The sequence below is a fragment of the Ambystoma mexicanum genome, chromosome 12 (genome assembly GCF_040938575.1).
Source record: "Ambystoma mexicanum isolate Mex_15411 chromosome 12, UKY_AmexF1_1, whole genome shotgun sequence".
NCBI classification, from domain to species: Eukaryota; Metazoa; Chordata; class Amphibia; order Caudata; family Ambystomatidae; genus Ambystoma; species Ambystoma mexicanum.
In genome coordinates, this window is record NC_090936.1 from 254,311,224 (window position 1) to 254,330,952 (window position 19,729).

General features: G+C 45.0%; 1 long non-coding RNA gene across 1 annotated transcript in view; it reads right to left on the reverse strand.

Annotated features, from left to right (window-relative positions):
• Positions 1 to 14,243: 14,243 nt before the first annotated feature.
• Positions 14,244 to 19,729, reverse strand: part of LOC138512958 (uncharacterized) — a 49,799-nt gene continuing 44,313 nt past the window's right edge. Inside the window, exons 2-3 of the long non-coding RNA XR_011281634.1 lie at positions 14,650 to 14,727; positions 14,244 to 14,543 (exon numbers count right to left, since the gene is read on the reverse strand). This is a non-coding gene — a long non-coding RNA (uncharacterized lncRNA). The remainder of the gene's footprint in view (positions 14,544 to 14,649; positions 14,728 to 19,729) is intronic.

The window sequence follows — 19,729 nt, forward strand, 5'->3', positions numbered from 1 at the left end:
ATCAATGTATTAAACATTTGCCCAAATTACAAAAACTGATCCAGTTTACACAATATCTCCCTCTATACATAGAAAGCAGCAGCAGTAAAAGTGACAGGTTCAGCACAATAGATTTGATTATTGTGACGTAACTGCTCCCCTATGCTGAAGTGCTCCCCTTTTCTTTACTGCACAAAAATAAAATACCACGTGGTTCTCCTCACCACACTGTATTCATTCATCTCCTAAAAAACCACCCCCTCTTTTTTTGGTCCTGCAACAATGCACTCATGTCTACGTGTTCTCCGATGCTGTCCATTGTGGCGTCCCCCTCAAAGGCCAGCACAGCTTAGTGCAGCACCCAACTACAGTGATTAAGCAGGCCTTCAGTAACCCGGGCGCCTGCTCGCCTCTTCTTTATGTGCACGGGTAACGGTCTCTGCAGATAGGCGTCACAGATCAAGCTATGCGGCAGAGGAGCTTCCAGCTCCTTGGGGGGGCCTGGACATCACCACAACATAGGGTAGGCCAAAAACCTGAACGGGTAAAAACAATCCATGGAACAATAAAGTGGCCATGAATTCCAAGAAAAACTACTTTTATTTCTTGCAACTTCTATCGGGAAAAAAGCAAGCTTCATTCAACACGCCTACACTAAATGGCACTATATAAAGGGGCATACCACAAGCATACAATTAAAACAGTTTCAAGACACATGTAAATTCCTAGGACCCCATTGGCTAATGTACTTAGTCCCCTAAAGAAACCCATTCATTAGTTGGCCCTATTGCCCCATTCTACCCTGGTGACCCAACAAGTAAAACCCTTCTAACGAAGACCTAATGTCTTAGTCAGTATAATTCTCAATCCCCATTGGCTGGTAGCTTTGGGTACATTTGTGGCCTTCGAACCCTTTTCCCATTGGTCACCCCACCCTTGAGTATCTCATTGTGTAATTTGCCCCTTAGAATGGACCAATCCCCTGTGAGGTGTAGATAGGGTGACAACAGAAACATATATCTTATCCTATTCGAATGCGACCAGAAAGTGTGGCACCCCCAGAGGGCTCTCATGCATTTGGATGGCCAATGGACGGCTGTGGATGGCTCCTGTGATTCTCATTTGGAAACATGTTGCATCTCTGGGACACATCCTTCCCTTACACCTATGAGAATATATGGCCTTATAAAAAATGCCCCTAAGGCACAATTCTTTGGGAATGGATTTCTCTAATGTATGGGCTTTGATTACGCTGCTAACTGCAGTTCCAATCGAGTGACTATTCTTCACTGGGGGTAGTACAACCACAACCGAATCAAGTCCATCTGGCCGCAGCTCTGCACTACCCTGTTCCAACCGAGATATGTCCTTTTACCGCTAAAGTGCTAATCCAATGTCTGGAATACAAACTGTTATGATGTCCTTTGTTCAAAGCCTGGGATATTGCTAGGTCATACAACATCGACCAATCATTGTGCAGCATTTCTCACCACCCCCACAGATGTTGCTACCATCTCTGCACTGGCTGGGTGGAGCAGGAATAACATCGAACTCACTAGTGAAACCCAAAGTTAAAGCATGACCTAGTAATCTGGGGCAACCAAAAACGACAAGTTCTATTGTGGTCTAATTCAACCTGGCACAACTCTAGCAACTCCAACCAAGGGCCTGCTAGTTAACCCTGCATGCATCGTCCTTAATACTTGCACTGACTGACTCCTAGTAACTAAATAAACAAGATTTCTTCAATACAAGAGAGTACTTGCCACAACTTCTAAGTATACACATGCCACAATCTAATTCTGTTACTGCTCTCTAGCAAATGCCGACACCTGGTAAAAATGTTGCACACAGTGACAAAAAATGCTGTCACTAGAATATCTATTTCTACATGCTATCAGAGCTCTCTTAGTTTATACTTTCTCTTCTGTTTGGGAGTGTTGGACTTTTCTCAACATTTTTTTGAGATGAATTGAATATTGAATTTTTAACTCATTCAAAAAAGGTTGTTCTTGTTTTGTTTATGAAGCTTTTGTAGCGCTTTACTCCAGGGCACTTTACACACATTTATGAGTTGGTACAATATTTGTAATGATGGTAATAAATAGCAGAAAAAGAAGAGAAAGAACAAGGACAAAAGAACACCAGCCAGGAAGAAAATGAAGTGATGGCCCATGAAAATAGTAAAGGTGCAAGTCAAGCAACTAAATGAGAATTGCAAGACAAACCAAGACACCCATTCAAAAATAACAATGTTGTTAGGGGACAAATATTAAACATGATTCAAGTGCTATACAAATAGAATGATAACTGTCACAAACCAGGGAATCCATATGGATAAAGAGAACACAATACAAAACAGGCTTAAGGAATCAAAAATAAGCACAACACAGTCAAACCAATAATGAATAAATCATTATGCAACAGATACTTACAGCCAAAAACACAGAGGCCAAGCTCCATGCTCGCCAATGTACCAGTGTACCAAGGACCTCACACCGGAGCAGCTCAACTCCTCAGCAGTTGACCCCAAGCGTGCACCAAAGCATGCAGTGCACTGTGTCCAAAAAGAGCTTGCTGCAATTGATGCGTTTGTGGGACTGCCTACAAAGCACCTTCTCCATGCGCTGCCGCCAACTGCAGCATCATCCTCCTCACCGAGTCATCCTCCTCACCATTTCTCTCGGACAGCTATGTTCCAGCGGGCTCACTCTCGCTCCAGTCTGGGCACTGCTCGTGCCGAGCCCTCACGCCTGCAAAGCCATTCCAGCAGCTCCATCTCAAGCCTGTGCTCCATCAGCAAACAGCCGAAAGACTGCTGGCCAGTGCACAATGCGTCTGCATCATGCTGGAACCAGGCTCTTCTGACAGGGTAGGTGTCACAGAGTGCAACATGGGTGTCTTTGCACATATTACCACCAGGTTGAAAGTCTGATAATTTCCACTCTTACTCTTTCCAGTGTACAATGAGAATATCTTATCATTAGGCCATTAATAATCATTTGGTGGGTTGTATATGGAGGTTATAGCCACCGTCTTTACTTGGGAAGTAAGTTGTTACCATTGGTTATTGCACACCAAATGCAACATTATGGCTGCTGTAAACATGCCAATCCAACGTCCTAAAGGTGTGCGCAACTATAAGATAAGAAAACTCTTAGCAAGGCATTAGATCCCTGGGGTTGACGTAGATGTCATGTGTTATATTTAGTGTGGCATTGAATTTAGGGTAGATGTAGGTTTTCCACATTTCAGGGAGCTTGTACGTTGAGTGTTGGACAGAGAAACAGACACGCAGCAAACCATTCATTATATTGAATTCCTTTTTATTACACTTATATTATCAAACTAGTGTACAATCCTGTGCACAAGTGCCAAAGTGCAGGTTTTCATTCACACAGTAGGACCACCATTTATCCTAAGCCTACAGCTCCATCTAGCGGGGACAACAGATGAAGCTATGAGAAGTGGCATTGTCTCTATATATATCCTAAGGCAACTGCTCCCTCTAGCGGTGACAACAGGTGAAGCTATGACTGCATCAGACACACATACAGGGAAAAACATACATCTGGCCTTTTATTGTATTGTTAGATAAAGTTAAGTAGGTTGGATTTAGTGGGAATGTGTAGAATGAGTTTTAGTAAGTATAGGTGTTAGTTGTTGTATTGAGCAAGAGGCCTGCCATCTTGAAGCACACCATTGTTACAGGCTGCAGATCCTGCTATTGTAGGATGCTAGGCCAAATTTTGGAGCTTTGGTCATTTATATAAAATGTTAAGTTGCTGCTTGACAGGAGGTTACAAGCGTCCAAGGTCAGAATGGGACAGGATGCAGAATAGTGTTCAGTTATCTGTTGTGAGGAGGAAAGTTCGGGAGTTGTAGGTGCACAGGGAGGAAGGCCGAAATGCCAATCAGGGCGAAGGGATTGTGTTTTTTGCACGGGGTGCAACAAAGTTTTGACCCCACTGATTTTCACTAGCAATGTTATTAGTCTGTCTCAGTGGGATGCAATGGCCCAAGCTATCTCAGGTATCACAGTCTAATTAGGGCAGAGCTTTTTATCAATTTTATCATATGCGAATTGATTTTTTGGTGGCACGTAGAGATTTGAGAGTAAATAACTCTGTTGAAACAGTGTTGATAGGCTTTAATAAAGAGGGGTGGAGTATTCCTAACGTTTGGGATACCCTACTACAACACATGTAGAAGGCACTCCCAGAGTACAGGGATAAAATATTGAAATACCATGCAGAGTGGAAACAGGGAATGGCTGGAAACATTTTAAAATCACGGCTCAGCATAGAGTTTGCATGCAAAGAACTGTTGTAACATATGTACACATATCTATTGTCCACAGAAGAAGGAAAGACACTACAGAGTAGACAAAGAATGTTACATTTCTAGAAACTATTTAAGGAAGTGGAAGATGCCCGTAACAACGAGACAGAAAAGGTTAATAAGGAGGTTATAGTGCCCTCAGCCTTGCTTGCTTATGGGTACTTTCCACTATAGCCCACAGCAGGATATACTAATCCTGGGTATGCGCATGCAGGTGACGGTAAACAAAGCAGAAAAAGAAGCAGGTAGGGCAATTCGAAAAACATCAACAGAGACTGCTGGAAATACAACATTGGACACTGTTAAAAACCCAGTATTTTCAAAGATAGGCAATCACGAGCAAAGACGGATAGAGGACATATTAAAAGAGGCAGAAGAGGAGCTTGTTAGAGCAGCACTGGAGCAGGTGGAGGGGTGTGTGCAGCGATACCAGCAGAGAAGTGGACATCAGGAATGATTATGTTTAAAATTGACAGTAAACCTGTCAAACGCATCCCGACGGCAGAGGAAGTGGATAGCGATTCAACATTCAGTGACACAAAGGCAGAAAGCAAGAATTGCAGAACTGTAACAGAAGATACAGGGGAAAGGGCCTTTTGGGATAACCGAAGTAGGGTATTATGGCTGTGGGGGCAGAAAGAAAATACCACCATGGTCAAGGTGGCTCAGGAAAAGCCATACCAAAATAGCTGTAGTGAGCAGCAAGAAGGATGGGGAGAAGGTACAGCCTCAAATCCAGGGGACACAGTTTCCCCTATTACAGAAAGGTCGCGAGGGTACCGTATATACCTTGTTCAAACATGGATAAGGAAAATATTATGAGCAGCTTGCCCTCCCACACAGGGGAAACAGGCAAGTGGATTTATACCCTTGAGAAAAAGATAGCAAGGATTACCCTGGCTTTAGGAGACATGAAAAGTTGATGTTGTAGCAGACATAATTTATCAACAATGATGTCTCAATTTATTGTAGTTGTCATTGTAAAACTCAACCTAAAGGATTGTGTCTTCCGAATGCTCATAAATTAGTTCTAGAAGTTATAAGGGTCGGTAATTGGGCCTGACAGTTGAAATGAAGAACCCATGATACACAAGGGATTTGTGATTTAATAACAAACTAATGTGATCAGAAATTTGAGAACATTGTGTTTTGGAAACCACAGTTCTAATAAAAAAGACTAAAATGAATTCAACAACAAGGAATATGAATTTAATTTCAACTGTCAGTCGCAATAACCAACCCTTATAATGTCTAGGACATGAAAGGGATATTTGCCTCGTTATTGAGGGAACAAGCAGGCACACTTGGAAAAAGGTAAGATATGACAGAGCAACATTAAAAAGTAATGACCACAACAGCGCGCCATCCAATAACTGTCAAAAACACATATGGAGAGTTCGAAGAGAAATGAACCAAGACACATCAGACATGAAGTCAATCCAAGCTTGTACTATGAGTCCAGATGAGGACCCTGCACTGCATATTCAGCAGATGCAGGAGATGTTGCAGTTAGAGACACAACAACCATGGTATAGGAACATCCACGTTTTTTAAAATCACATATTGATGAAAGGGCACCCCAAGTGGTACAGGCATAATTATGAAGGTGGAAGGCATTGAGCTGAAGATACAAGTGCACATAGTACACCATTGCAGGCTGAAACACAACAAGGAAAGGAGCAAAACCGACCAAGTGCAGAATTCAGAAACAAAGCTGATAGGAAAGAAATTAGCTAAATTTAGCATGGATGGAGCAGTAATTACAAGCATCCCAGAAGGGCATCCAGAGCACAAATGCCAACAGGGAGGTGGGAGTGTAGAAGCCTATATCCCCCGCAATTAGGGTTTCATCAACACCTAGGGTATTGTCCACAGGAAGGGTACTTCCCACAAGCAAGGGTTGGCTTTCAGAGAGGAAGAGGGACTGGGTTTGTTTATGGCGGAGCAAGACCAAGGTTTGGAGGACTGTCCTTTATTTGTAGGAGAATAGGATACTTTGCATGAGAGTGTTGGAGCAGGAATCAGATGCAATATGGTATTGGGGTTACTCCTGCATACCAGAACATAACGTATCAAGCCCAGCCACAGGTATAACCAAAAACAGATGCCAATCGCATTAGCACAGCAGATCCCCCAGAAGTTAAAAAAAGTCCCACAGCAGATACCCCCAAATACACTGAAGTCCCCAGTTTCCCGAACCATATAGGGTCCGGCCCAACAGAAACAGTTGCCCCAATAACCACAACCAAATGCCCTACAAGCACAGGCTCAGGGACCGGCTCAGCAATGGGATAAAAATGTGTAGCCCAGGGTGCATTTCCACACAACTCCAGAGTGGCAATTGTAAGGAAGGCATGGTTATCAGAAGCACAACAGAAAAAAGGATTACAATCCAAGGGTGTTTATTAAACAGTATATGGATGAGAAAAACGTCTAATCTAAACCTAAATATAAGATGGGAGCAAGCTATGACCATCAAAGTCAAGAAAACGCTGTCCTAGTGGTGTGGTGTCAAAACAAAATGGCCTATACTTAAAAACCTATTGCCAAATCCTTACTCTATATAACAAAAGGGTGCGGGACTATGATATGTACAACAAAAGAGTGTAATGCAAACTAAAATGTCCTAAAGGGTTTTGGACTGCTAAACTAATACACTGCCCTCCTCACGTTGCATCATGGGGCAAGCCGGAACAGTGGCATGACTGTAAGCACCCCTTGAGTCAATAGGCATCAGGAAGCCGCTTCTTCTGAAGCTGATCCCTCAAATCAATGTCTTTTGCCTGGTAGTGCAAAGCTCTCAAATTGCAGGATTCCCCTCTTCTGCGGCTTTCTCAGGATACCCCTTCATTGGGTTCACCTTTGTCTTTACCCCACTGTTCAGTCACTTTATCAAGATGCGGGATTCACCATCTGTCACGATGCCCGCTCCTGGGGAGCTCAGGCCCTGCGTCCCCGAAAGCGGACATCAAGTCCCCGGGGAAGGTCCCAGCAACCCCTTATAGGGGCCCTTTGGACAGTGTCCTGGCGCCTATGGTGCCAGAACAGCCTAAGCAGTTGCATGCAATAAAGGCATACATCGATAGCGGGGCTATTGGAAATTATGTGGACCGTGAGTTGGTCTCCAGGATTAACCTCCCTCTCCGTCCTAAAACCAGCAAAGACGTCATCACCACAGTAGATGGAACTGAAATTGCCTCTGGACCGGTAAAGCATTCCACTACTGAGGTGACTCTTATTGGTCCCGACGGCCATCGGGAGGCAGTTGTGTTTGATGTAATCAAGGCCCCACAGTTTCAGGTTATTCTTGGAATTCCTTGGTTAGAGACACATAATCCTCAAATTGATTGGCGAGCTAAGAGTATAACCTTCCCGGATTGTGCACAAACCTGTTATCCAGAAAACCTGAAGATTAATCTAGCATCTGTAACCTCTGCCTCCGGAATACCAAGACTTTCAGGACGTCTTCCAAAAGGAACAGGCCAACACGTTACCTCCTCATCGATCGTACGATTGCCAAATCGATCTGGTGCCCGGTGCACAACCCCCTTGTAGCAGGATTTATGCCCTTACCGAACCTGAGAACCTGCATCTGAGACAATATTTGGATCAATACCGCGCCAATGGTTTTATTCGCCCGTCAAAGTCCCCGGCATCCTCGGCTTTGTTCTTCGTGCCTAAAAAGGAAGGTGACCTCACAACTTGTATCGATTACCGCGCATTGAATCAGATAACGGTTAAAAACCGTTATCCTCTGCCTCTGATCCCTGAACTCCTTGACCAGGTAAAGGACGCTTGCATATACACCAAGTAAGACCTCCGGGGGGCATATCATCTGGTGCGAGTAAAAGAAGGCGACGAATGGAAAACGGCCTTCCGTACTAAGTATGGATTATTCGAATACCAGGTAATGCCCTTCGGGTTGTGCATTGCGCCTGCTGCCTTCCAATTCTTCATGAATGATGTCCTTCGGGAACTCATCGATGTTTGTGTTGTCGTCTATATCGGTGACATTCTAGTGTACTCTTCTTCGGAATCTGATCACAGAAAACACGTTAGGGCAGTTCTGGAAAAACTGCGCCAACACAAACTATTTGCTAAACTGGAGAAATATGTTTTCCATACCACAGAAGTTGAGCTCTGTAAAAGGGGTTGAAAGCATGCTCGGCTTTGCCAATTTCTATCGCAGGTTTATCCCGGAATTTTCACGCATAGTACAACCCATTACTGCACTCTTGAGGAAAAATAAACGTTTTGAATGGTCTGAAGAAGCCGAGCAGGCCTTCCAGGATTTAAAAGCTAAGTTTACCTCCGCAACTATATTGAAACACCCACGTCCAGATCTCCCGTACGTCGTCGAAACTGACGCATCCAGCCTAGCCATGGGAGCAGTTCTGTCTCAAAGAGATCCCGAAACCAACCAACTGCATCCCGTAGCATTTTGGTCCAGAAAATTCTCGGCACCAGAGATTAATTATGCAATGACTGACAAAGAACTGTTAGCCATAAAGTACGCTTTTAAAGCCTGGCGGCATTACCTGCTTGGCGCTCGACATACCATCACAGTGATCACTGATCACCAGAATTTACAGTATTTGAAAACCGCCAAGGCTCAGTCATCACGGCAGCTCTGATGGGCTTTGTTTTTCGCTGAATTTGATTTCATGATTACCTATCGACCTGGCTGCAAGAACGGTAAAGCAGACGCCTTATCCCGAATTGGAATGGGAGAACCTGATACAAACTCAGAACCAGTACCAATAATTCCCGAACAGAGAATTCTAGGCATGACTTCGTTACAGACGCTTGAAGACATTCAAGTCAGAGTGAAACAACTCCTGGACCCTACAGTCCTACAAGATTGGATACAAAAGGGATCAGACTTTACCATAGATAATGGTTTACCTTATTACCAAGGACGCTTATTCCTGCCACACAAGGGTTTACACGAACTAGTTATTTCTGGTTATCATGATACGTTAATAGAGGGACACCCCGGTATTGCCAAGACAATGGAAAAGGTGAAACGACAATTCTGGTGGCCCTCTTGGCGAAAAGATGTTAAATCTTTTGTGATGTCTTGTGGTGTTTGTGCCCAAAATAAAGGTCAAAATAAAAGACCAGCCGGTCTCCTCCAACCTCTAGACGTACCGCCAGCACCCTGGCACACCCTATCAATGGATTATATTACGGACCTGCCTCCTTGTTCGGGATACAATACCATTCTGGTAATTGTGGATTTGTTTTCCAAAATGGCCCACTTCATTCCTTTGAAAGGTTTACCTTCAGCTTCTGTCCTAGCCAAAGAATTCCTCAAAAATATTGTTCGGCTACATGGATTCCCATCTATACTAATCTCTGACCGGGGAAGCCAATTCATTTCCCACTTCTGGCGCAAATGTTGTCAAATGGCACAAATCGATGTAAGATTATCGACCAGTCACCACCCTCAGACCGATGGTCAGACTGAGAGGACAAATCAGACCCTTGAGCAGTACTTACGGTGTATGTTACAGCAATCAGAAAGCAACTGGAAAGACATTCTTTGGATAGCCGAATACGCATATAATAATTTGGTACACTCTGGAACTGGCCATAGTCCTTTTTATACCTTGTTTGGACATCACCCTCGAACCTCAAACCTCGACTCACCTCAGAACCTTGGAGTGCCCGCAGTAGAACATCTGCATTCTACCATTACCCGAGCCTTCAAAGAGGCAACCACGCATTTACAACAAGCCAAGAGAAAATACAAGGAGAATGCTGACCTACATTGGAGTGAAGCACCTCCGTATCAGATTGGGGATCAAGTGTGGTTAGCTACCAGACATTTACCGCTCAAAGGGCCCCAAACTTTTACCCCAAAATATCTGGGACCTTATTCTATTACGGCAATAATTAACCCAGTAGCGGTTAAACTTGATTTACCAGCTAATATGCAAATTCACCCTGTTTTTTATGTGTCACTCCTGAAACCAGTGGTACCCGGAACCCGACTACTCAAACCTCCAGAACCTATTCAAATAGATGGGGAACCCAAATTCGAAGTGAGGAACATTTTAGATTCAAAAATGTTTAGGTCAAAGCTTTTCTACCTAATTGATTGGAAGGGGTACGGACCTCAGGAGAGGTCGTGGGAACCCAGTGACCATGTGCATGCACCTCGATTAGTCAGGAAATTCCACTGACTCTTCCCAGACAAACCAAAACCCCCAGAGGGAACAACCTTGGGAGGGGCCTTGGGGGGGAGTGCTGTCACGATGCCCGCTCCTGGGGAGCCGGCTCCGGCCCTGCGTCCCCGAAAGCGGACATCAAGTCCCCAGGGAAGGTCCCAGCAACCCCTTATAGGGGGCCTTTGGACAGTGTCCTGGCGCCTGTGGCGCCAGGCTCATAGAAAACGTCAGTCCTGGCGCCATAGGCGCCAGGCTCATTATGAAAGTGTTTGGGTGCACTTACCTGATGCAGACCATGCTGCAGAACCCCGGCCTCCTTGAGGCCTGAAAGGAACTACTTTACCTGTGGGACTCATTTACCACCCGGGCGTGGTCGGGGAAGGATACATACCTGATTGTAGGAAGGACACATTCTAGGAACTTCTTCCAAGGCTATTTAAACCACACCCGATCAGCCACACGTGCTTCGCGTTGTTCTGCATCTAGCAGCTGGACGCTCACCGTGTCTGCTCCTGCATCCTGACTTCTGCCACGCCTGCCAGCATCCTGAATCACCTGCAAAGGAAGGGAACAAGAGAACAGAAGAAGGAAAAGGCCTTACCTGCTAAATCTGCATCCCGGAGACATTTCGCCGACGATCCTGAAAAGAAAGACATTTATTTTTAAAAGCACATCACATCGATCGCTGCAGCGCCTCATTCTACTCATCTTACAGGGCGCTTCCATGTTCTGCAGCGACCATCCGGATTCACAGTCGCGCCCCAGCGCCTAGGGAGAAAAAGACAATAACGAAGGTGAGAGAAAGAAGGGAAAAGGGAAGCTAAATCTCCATGTTAAGACTTACCTGCTGGGTCATTCCCTTTTCGTTTCGGGTCCGCGCCGCATCCAGGCATTTTTGGACCCCGGCCCCTAAGGGGAAAAAGACATCAGCGTTAATGAGCGAATGAAAAGACATTACCAAGACGCTCATTAAAGACTTAACTGATTTCCACAAGGATTTCACCTCTCATCTTGGGTCGGTGCCTGTTCCCCGCATTCCGTACCCCGGCCCCTATGGGGAAAAAGACACTAGCATTAGAACATTAATACATGGACACAAGGGGAACCACTTATCAAAAACTTACCTGGAAGCCAAGCAAGTTTGGTTCTCACCAATCCGAAAATCCAGTGAAGTAACTGGATACCAACGTGCCCCTGCATCAGAAGCAGGATGGAGAGCTCGTCCTTCCAGACCGTAAGGTGCGACGCTACGGGGAAGCACAGAAGGGTTTTGAGGAGGGTGAGAGGGGTAAGTGGGAGGCCGATTGCATTACCCCGCAGACAGTTAACCCCCTATTTTCACCTACAGAAGGATACTTCTGCGAGTCAGACAAGCCAGATTTGGGGCCCGGTCCAGTCCATCTCCCGACCCCTGCGCATCACTTTAGACGAGGTCACAACAGCGCGAACCAGGCCAGCACCACCGTGGGAGTCAGGTGAGCGTTACACCATCCCTTGCTTTCACTTGGCATCCCTTTGTCACATTCACTGTAGCCTTCAATCACAGTTCAGTTAACTTTACAAGTTCTACTAGCCTTATAGCATTCAGAAACTCTTAATGTCTTTTTAAACAAATATTTGGTTAACTTTCACTGGTTCACTCAGGTCCCCCTCCTCCGGGCTCCGACCTTCCCCTGTAGGTAGTTTTGGATTCCCACGATCGGGCACGGGCCTTCAAACCACCAGCTTCAATCTTGTTTCTTTACAATCTTTGACGCTTTCACTTTTATGTACTTGCCAGTTTGACACAGACACTTCCGATAGACGATCGCATCTCGCCGGGCTACTCTGTTTTATTGCAGCGTTTACTTTTCACAATTAAGCTTCTGTTTCTCACGGCTGCCATCCTACGTGCAACCCACAATACTGCATACAGTTCAAAGGTTTATACCGCCTCCCCTCCCAAGGCCTTCTGGTATCTGCCGTTCCGTTCACTTCTTGTCAAAGACTTTCGACTGTACGCTGGGATTTGTACCCTTGACTTTCTGCTCGTATGACCACTTTGACTATTCGCCTCCTTTCTTAGTTATTTCCTCTTGTGGCTTCTCTCACATGCACAATATCAGCATTCTTTATTCTTGCTACAATGTGCTTTCGCTTGCGGTTTCTCGACAACCTAACTAGCACTTCAAACTTTAATGTCCTTTTCATTCACCATCACAAGCCGGTCTCCCTTTTCACTTGCCGGCAGCGGCTGATAAAATGTATCGAGACCTTCCGCTCAGTCAAGGCTTTTGGCCCATTGCGGTTAGCCTCCTTTCAAGTCCTCACGCAGCACATGAAGGAGGTACCACCATAACCTTCTGCAGTGGCAGGGAGTTGCTCCTTTGGGATTCTGTAGCGAATTTTACCTTGCAGCTGGTTGGACCTTGCCTTTCGTTCGCCTCCTGGTCCCGTGTGCTCTGCTTCCATATTCACACTGCCTTCCCAGGATTTCATGCCCTTCCGTTCTGCTCGTCTTGCTCGCTACTGTTGCACGTCTCGCCTTGCTCTCTGGGTCCTGCCATGCTCTGCCTTTTATCCCAGTTGGGAAAGGTAACAGGATTCAGGTGTGAGTCATTAAGGATTAAGTGCCTGACTCTGCCTGACCTTTATTGGTGGGACATGTCAAAAGGACTGGTTGTGTGTGAGTCTGTCTTTCCCTGAAGTGCTTTGTCCATGCAGCAGAGCGTGTGTAGGAAAGGGGGGGCTAAAGTTCCTAAATAGTACATGGAATGGAAGTGTTCTACAGGGCAATGGGTACAGGGTTACCACGTCCCTCCTCTGGGTCCCCCACTCCCACTCCCCAGTGACACATCATCCAGGTGATCCTCCCGGACTGGTCCACCCCTGCGTTCTGGATCCAATAGTGATGGCTGTGCCCTGGCCACCTGGATGACAGATCCTAAGGGACAAGTCGGTGCTACACCCTTTGGTTTCCCACACAGTGTTTGGAACAAACACTTTTATATTCCCAGGCACAGATACGCCTGCCCAATCAAAACGCCCAATCAAAAAAGCCCACAGAGGGCTCTGACCTGCCCAGTTCTATCAGTAACTGCAGACCCGGAAGAGGAACCACAGTTCGCAGGGACAGGACATTTTCATTTTTGGTCGACATAGCGACTACCAAGTCCTGCATTAACCCCTTAAGTGCTATGGATGAGATTGCCCGTCCTAGATGCATGGGAATGCCCATTATGAGCATTTTCCTTAGCAGTTAAATGGTTAAGGAGGGAAGATTGCCTTTGTCGTACAGAATAATAGGCATGCAGGGATTTTCCCCTCACAATAGGCACACAAGAAGTTGTAGCACCCTTGTTGCATTCAAAACAGACACTGATTAATATATTGGGCAGAGATATTATGAGAAAACTAAACATGACAATCTCATTTTCAGAAAAGGGCATATTGTGTTCTACCCCAGGCATGTATCACACATGGGTTGCAGCAATCATCCAAGCGTCCTGCACTCACAGCACCGTCCGATGTGCACAACTTCATCGAGAGTTTTCCTTTACGGGATGCAGAAAAATAAGTAAAGGGGTAGACCTGCACTAGAATCCCTGATCCTTCAGGTATTATACAGTTATCACAGAAATTGGATCAGTAGAACGGGATGACACTGATTAAGTTTTAATACATATCACGTTTTATTCAATTAATTAATCACAAAAAAATTCATACTAATATCATAAAATCACATAAAAATCAATCAATTCATACCCTCATTCATAACCACATATAACACTCATTCAGACCTTTGAATATAAAAAGCCCTAGTGTTTTCACAATAGGTATTCAAAATATCATTACATCCCATGTTCATTACAACAAATGTATTCCTTTGGCCTATTCAGCAATGACCCAGTCCATAGTATCGAGTGTCATTGTATAACTGGTATCGAATTCCACCAGATATCTTTTTCAGAAAAACGTCGACACGTGTTTCGGTCGGAGACCATCTTCAGGACGTTGGGCTTGGAGCAAATACCCCACCCTGTTCTTTACGTATATGGGCCAATAGTAAATCTAAAAATCAATAATAAAAACAACAATGTCATCCCTATTTCTTAAACGAGGTGACAGAAAATGTCACATTGTGTTAGAAATTAATACACACAAAGGCCCTACTCACCCCCAAGATACACTTCTCAGGATCGTGGGTGGGACAACAGGAATAAATCCTCCACTAGCATCAGTATGTATAATGAGCCTGTGGAACCAATAAAAGCAAACAAAGAACACCACTTAGTGTGTTACTTAACATATTCAACACTACCAAATGCAACAATAATAACCGCTTGAGCATTTTTCAATGGTTAATCGTCATTGACCCCCCTAAAGAACACTATACATTGACCGATCTGATTGGGAGTCTTCCTCTTTCACATGACAATTAAAATAGCACCCAGATCATGACCTGTTGCATTTGTAAAATATTGAAATTCTGCAGTTTTACACCTTACATATTGTAGCCCGGGATGGGCGGGTTGAGTATATTGGAGTTCAGTTCTACAGAGTTGTCTGACATTTCCTGACTGTTCCTTTGTGAATAACATTTTTCTTGCAAGTTGTGAACTTTTGTGTTATTTCCTTGGATTGCTTTGTGGAGGCCGCACCTTTACACCATTAGAACCAGCACAATGTTAGGGGCACTAAGGGATCTTTTTTGGGTAGAAAAAACAGGACATGCAGAGTTTGCAACCCATTATGCTCCTCAAAAACAAATACTACAGAAAAATACAATAATTGTGGATTTGTGATAGTATATGTATGTGTTGGAGGAGACAGGGCATGGCCAGAGAAAGATGAAGGAGAAACGTGTCACTGGGGGATGATAATCGGAATAGGAAAACCAAAACCAAAGGAAAGAGCACACAGGGTTGTTCAACAGAGGGCTATACACAATGTCAATGGTTCACTTTGAAAAGGATGTGTAAAAAGGACTAAAGGCAAATTAATTGTGAATAATTATTACAAGATGTGCTTCTGTTTTGGGCATTAAACATGTAGCATGCAAGGACAGTGAATGGTTCATAAATGACTGGAGCAATCATTGCCAATCTAGCGTCCAGACAAGCCCCGTGCTCCTAATTACAAAAACACACAGCTAGGCTGCTAGGACATTAAGTAGTTAACTATTGCCCCAATGGTAATGGCAAAGATAACTCTTCAATTATCCAGTATGACTATTACTTTGGAGAACATGGGGGATTGGGATTGATGAAGCACAGTGGTAAAGAGCATTGACAGAATGAGTGTAAGAATGGTGCATGGATGGGGGAAATGCACAGACTAGGAAGGTACGTAGGTGAAAAAGCAGCATTGAGTGATTGTTCCCACAGGGAGGAGCATGGTGGAGAAAGTTGTAAATCAGAGCAGGGTGACAAAAGAGCACAAAGAAGGGAGAAGTACACTGGAGGAAGGAGAACAGAAGTAGAATAGGAGCATGCAGTACAGTTGTATAGAGCACATGGGAGGAAAGAGAACAAAAGAAAGAACACAAGAGAGTTGGGCAAGGAGGAGCAACAGAAAGGTTGGCACACAGGAACTGAAGGATCATGTGTGTGGTTCAGGCATTGATTGGTAAGGCGTGGAAGGTGCTCTTGTGAAGGAGTTTAGTTAGGGAAGGTGCCTGGTGGGAGAAGGCGCTCAGGTAAGGAAGGTGCATTGTGGAAGGTGTGCTCAACATGGTGGCAGTGTGCAAGGGGTGAATTGGCACAAGGAGAGTAAGATACATGAGGATGTAGGTTGTACATGGGAGAAGTTGCCCACAAGAAACAATGATAAGAGAAGCTGCACAGGTTGTACAATTATTGAGGAAGTATCCGAGCATCCAGAGAGTTTAGTAGTGGGGTGATAGAGTAAGGTATTCCTGGGATCCAGGTGTTTAATCAATAGATATTCATTGGCCTGATCTTCTACATCCCCACACATAAAAAGCATCTGAGTATGTTGGACCATTCAGTAGGTGATCAGAAGCACACACGTCAATTAAATCTGCATGATGACACTACAGTAGGATAGAAGCATTCTACAGGCCACAGGGAAGTAGCAAAGGAAAAGAGAACAAGATTTGTGTCTCGAGACCGGGTGAGTGCCAGAGTTGATTAACAAATGCATTAAAGCATCCATGGGCCTAGGCATAGGACCCCTGCACCTATACTGTTGCAGTGTGTAGTGGCTAGCTTTGACATGGGCAACCCCCACTCATATATTTCACATGAAGCCAACATTTTAAAGTTGTTTTTTAACCAGAGCATAGCTTTAGGGATGCACCACCAAACTATTTGTGCTATCCAGGCCAAAGCCAGCTGCCCTAGAGGCAGCTCAGTAAGGCTGCTTAGTCTCAGGCATATGCATACTACCTTAAGAAAAGGAGTTGATTTTATGAGTGTAAAGGATGGGTTGGGTTCTCTGTGTCGCATTTTCACATCATCTTGTCATAAAGTCGGTACAACAGATCATGCAATACACAAGACTAATTCAATAATGCAATGCTTTTATTAAATCTTTGCAAGGTGGAACTGGGAATACTTAATTGAATCCAAATTAAAAGAGGGGATTCTTTGTTAAGTATGTCACGGTGGGGGGATACATCTTGTCCAGTGAAAGTGCTATTTTAAGGGGAACTTATGTACTTAATCCAATGTTCAGTCTCTCATCAAATATACACAATTTCAAGGGGTCTGCACCCGGGAAAGTGTCCTTGAAAGAACACACACTCTCAGGGAATTTTTTCTGCCCGTTAGTTGTATATGGTAGGTGATTCAAACATTGAGCAGTCTGTCAGGACTCTAGCTCTTTGATGCAATCCTACTTGGCCCAGACCTTTAAACTGCCTCATTTGCTCTTGAGGTCTCCTGGTGCTCTTAATGGGGCAAGACCATGAGTGTTCCCATCTTATACTAGTGCTCTTTTTGGGTAGGACTTTCTCACTTCTCTAACTGGGCCATTTTCAGGAAGCAGTAATTATGACCCCCCTACAGCCAATGATTGTTCTCCTGGTTTTGAGCCCACTGCAGGCTCTTCTGAATCTCTCAAGGTTGCAAGATTCGTCTTAACTGTTGCGTCTTTGCAGCTTGGAACTACCATTAGGATCTGAGCTGCAGCCCGCAGCAAACTCCTGTCTTGCTCCTTCTCTGTCATGGGCTCTGGCTCCTGCCAGCTTCTGGGTCAAGGCCCCCAGTAGGCTTTTTGCTCTGTTCTCTCCTACAAGTCTCAGTCTCTTACAGTATAGATTTGTTGTTTTATCCACCCTTTCCCCTCAAATCTCCCTTCTGCCTCTCCCACTTGTCTCACTATTACAACACCAGCTGTCTAGAACACGATCCTAACTCCCACATAGTATATTGTGTTGGCGTCTTTTTATTTATTGCTATGGACTTGAATTGTTCCAGTGAGAGTTTTGATTGATAGATCAATTTCACCATTAGCCCCGGGTAGTCTGATTTGTCTATGCTTTATGGTTCCACCGTCACCCCAATTGCAAATTCCTGTTTTCCATTTATTTTTAGGTGTTGTAGTTTCTCTGATTATTCAATTCAGCCAGTTCCCTAGTGCACATGGCTTAGGGCTTAAATTGTATCTCTGTCCTCTTGTGATCAGGCCAATGCATTATCGGGGCTTTCAGCTCCTGTGTTCTTGCTGCTGAGGTTGGAGTTCCATGCAAGTATCTTGGCCCACTTTCACCCTCACCCCTTTGCGATGCTCTAGTCCACACTGATATTTCAGCTATCATCCTTTTCTTCAGATCTTCCCACCACATTTCTGTTGTCAGCCCCATTCTTGTGTTCCATGCCATTGCTATGCGACGCTTCACCAGTATACACATTAAGTCTTTCATTTTTGCCATGTGTGCCCCCTGTTTGCCACCCCTTGGGAACAAGCTCAGTGGCTAGGACTCTGGCGACTACACCTGTATTTGAATTCTGCCTTCCGCTGCCCTATCTTTAACAGTGTCCCAAAAATTAGTTATCCCTGGGCAGGACCACAGCATGTGCAGCATATCAGCTTTCTCTGCTGCACAGCGCGGGCAGCTCTGGGTTTGCTTGCTACCCATGTTAGACATTCTCTTGGGCGTTAGGTATGCTCTGTGTATAAGATAACGCTGCAATTGCCTGAACCTCGCATTCCTGGAGACTTTCTTTACATAGTGGAGGGCTCTGCGCCATTCCTCATCTGTGAAGGTTCTCTGGAGTTCCACCTCCCATCCTGCTCATGATTGCAGCTCTCTTGCATTGTTGCTGACCAGGAGCTGTTCATAAAGTCTGGATGTTGTATGTCCCCCTTCCAACACATTGTACCACGCGTCCATCTCCCCCTCTGTGTCTTCATCTTCGGGTATGGTCTTCCACCTCTTCCTGATCGTCCTTACCATGCTGTTGTACAATATAAATTGGCTTCTATGTATGTCCTGCTCTTTCATCAGGGTCTGGAAGTCCACCCACTGTCCATCTCGCCATAAGTCCCCGATCTGGGCCACTCCCTTCTCTTCCCACTGTGCATGATATGTGCTAGAGATTCCGTGCGGGCGTCGACTAATCCCACGAGGGGAATTTGCCTGGAGCAGGGGTCTTGTGTCCCTTGGGTTTTCCGTGCCCTCCTCCATAGCCAATTTGACCATGGTGGGGAGTGATTTGGTCAAGGATTTTTCTATCCATAAGAGCTCCCTCAGGTAGTATTGTCGTATTGCCGGCTGAAAAAGCAGTGTCTGTGGATATATCGTCTCCCAGCCACCTTACCACAGATTGGAGTTGTCCTGCCAAGTAATAACGTTCAAAATCCAGCAACCTGATCCCTCCCCATTCATAATCCCTTTGTAATGTGTTCAGAGCTATTCTATTTCTCCCCCCACCCCACAGGAAAAAAGGACCAGGGAATGTTGTGTGGGATATTAGTGAAGTAGTTTAGCAGGTGGACAGTACCGTCATCTTCAGTAGGGCCGCTCTCCCTATCATGCCCAGTGGGAGCGTCCTCCAGAATGCAATTGCTTTCCCTATTTTGTCTTGGGCCACCTGTGTGTTAGCACTATGCGTCTCTGTGGTGTCATGATGTATGTCCACTTCCAAGTAACGAAAGGTGTGTAGCGTCCATGTGAGGCCCAGATTGGGGAGTTGGTCAAGGGTAGCCCATCCCAAATCCACTAGGGGGAACAGCAAGGACTTCCCTTTATTAATAGAGATTCCCGACAATCTCGCAAACACACCCAAGGC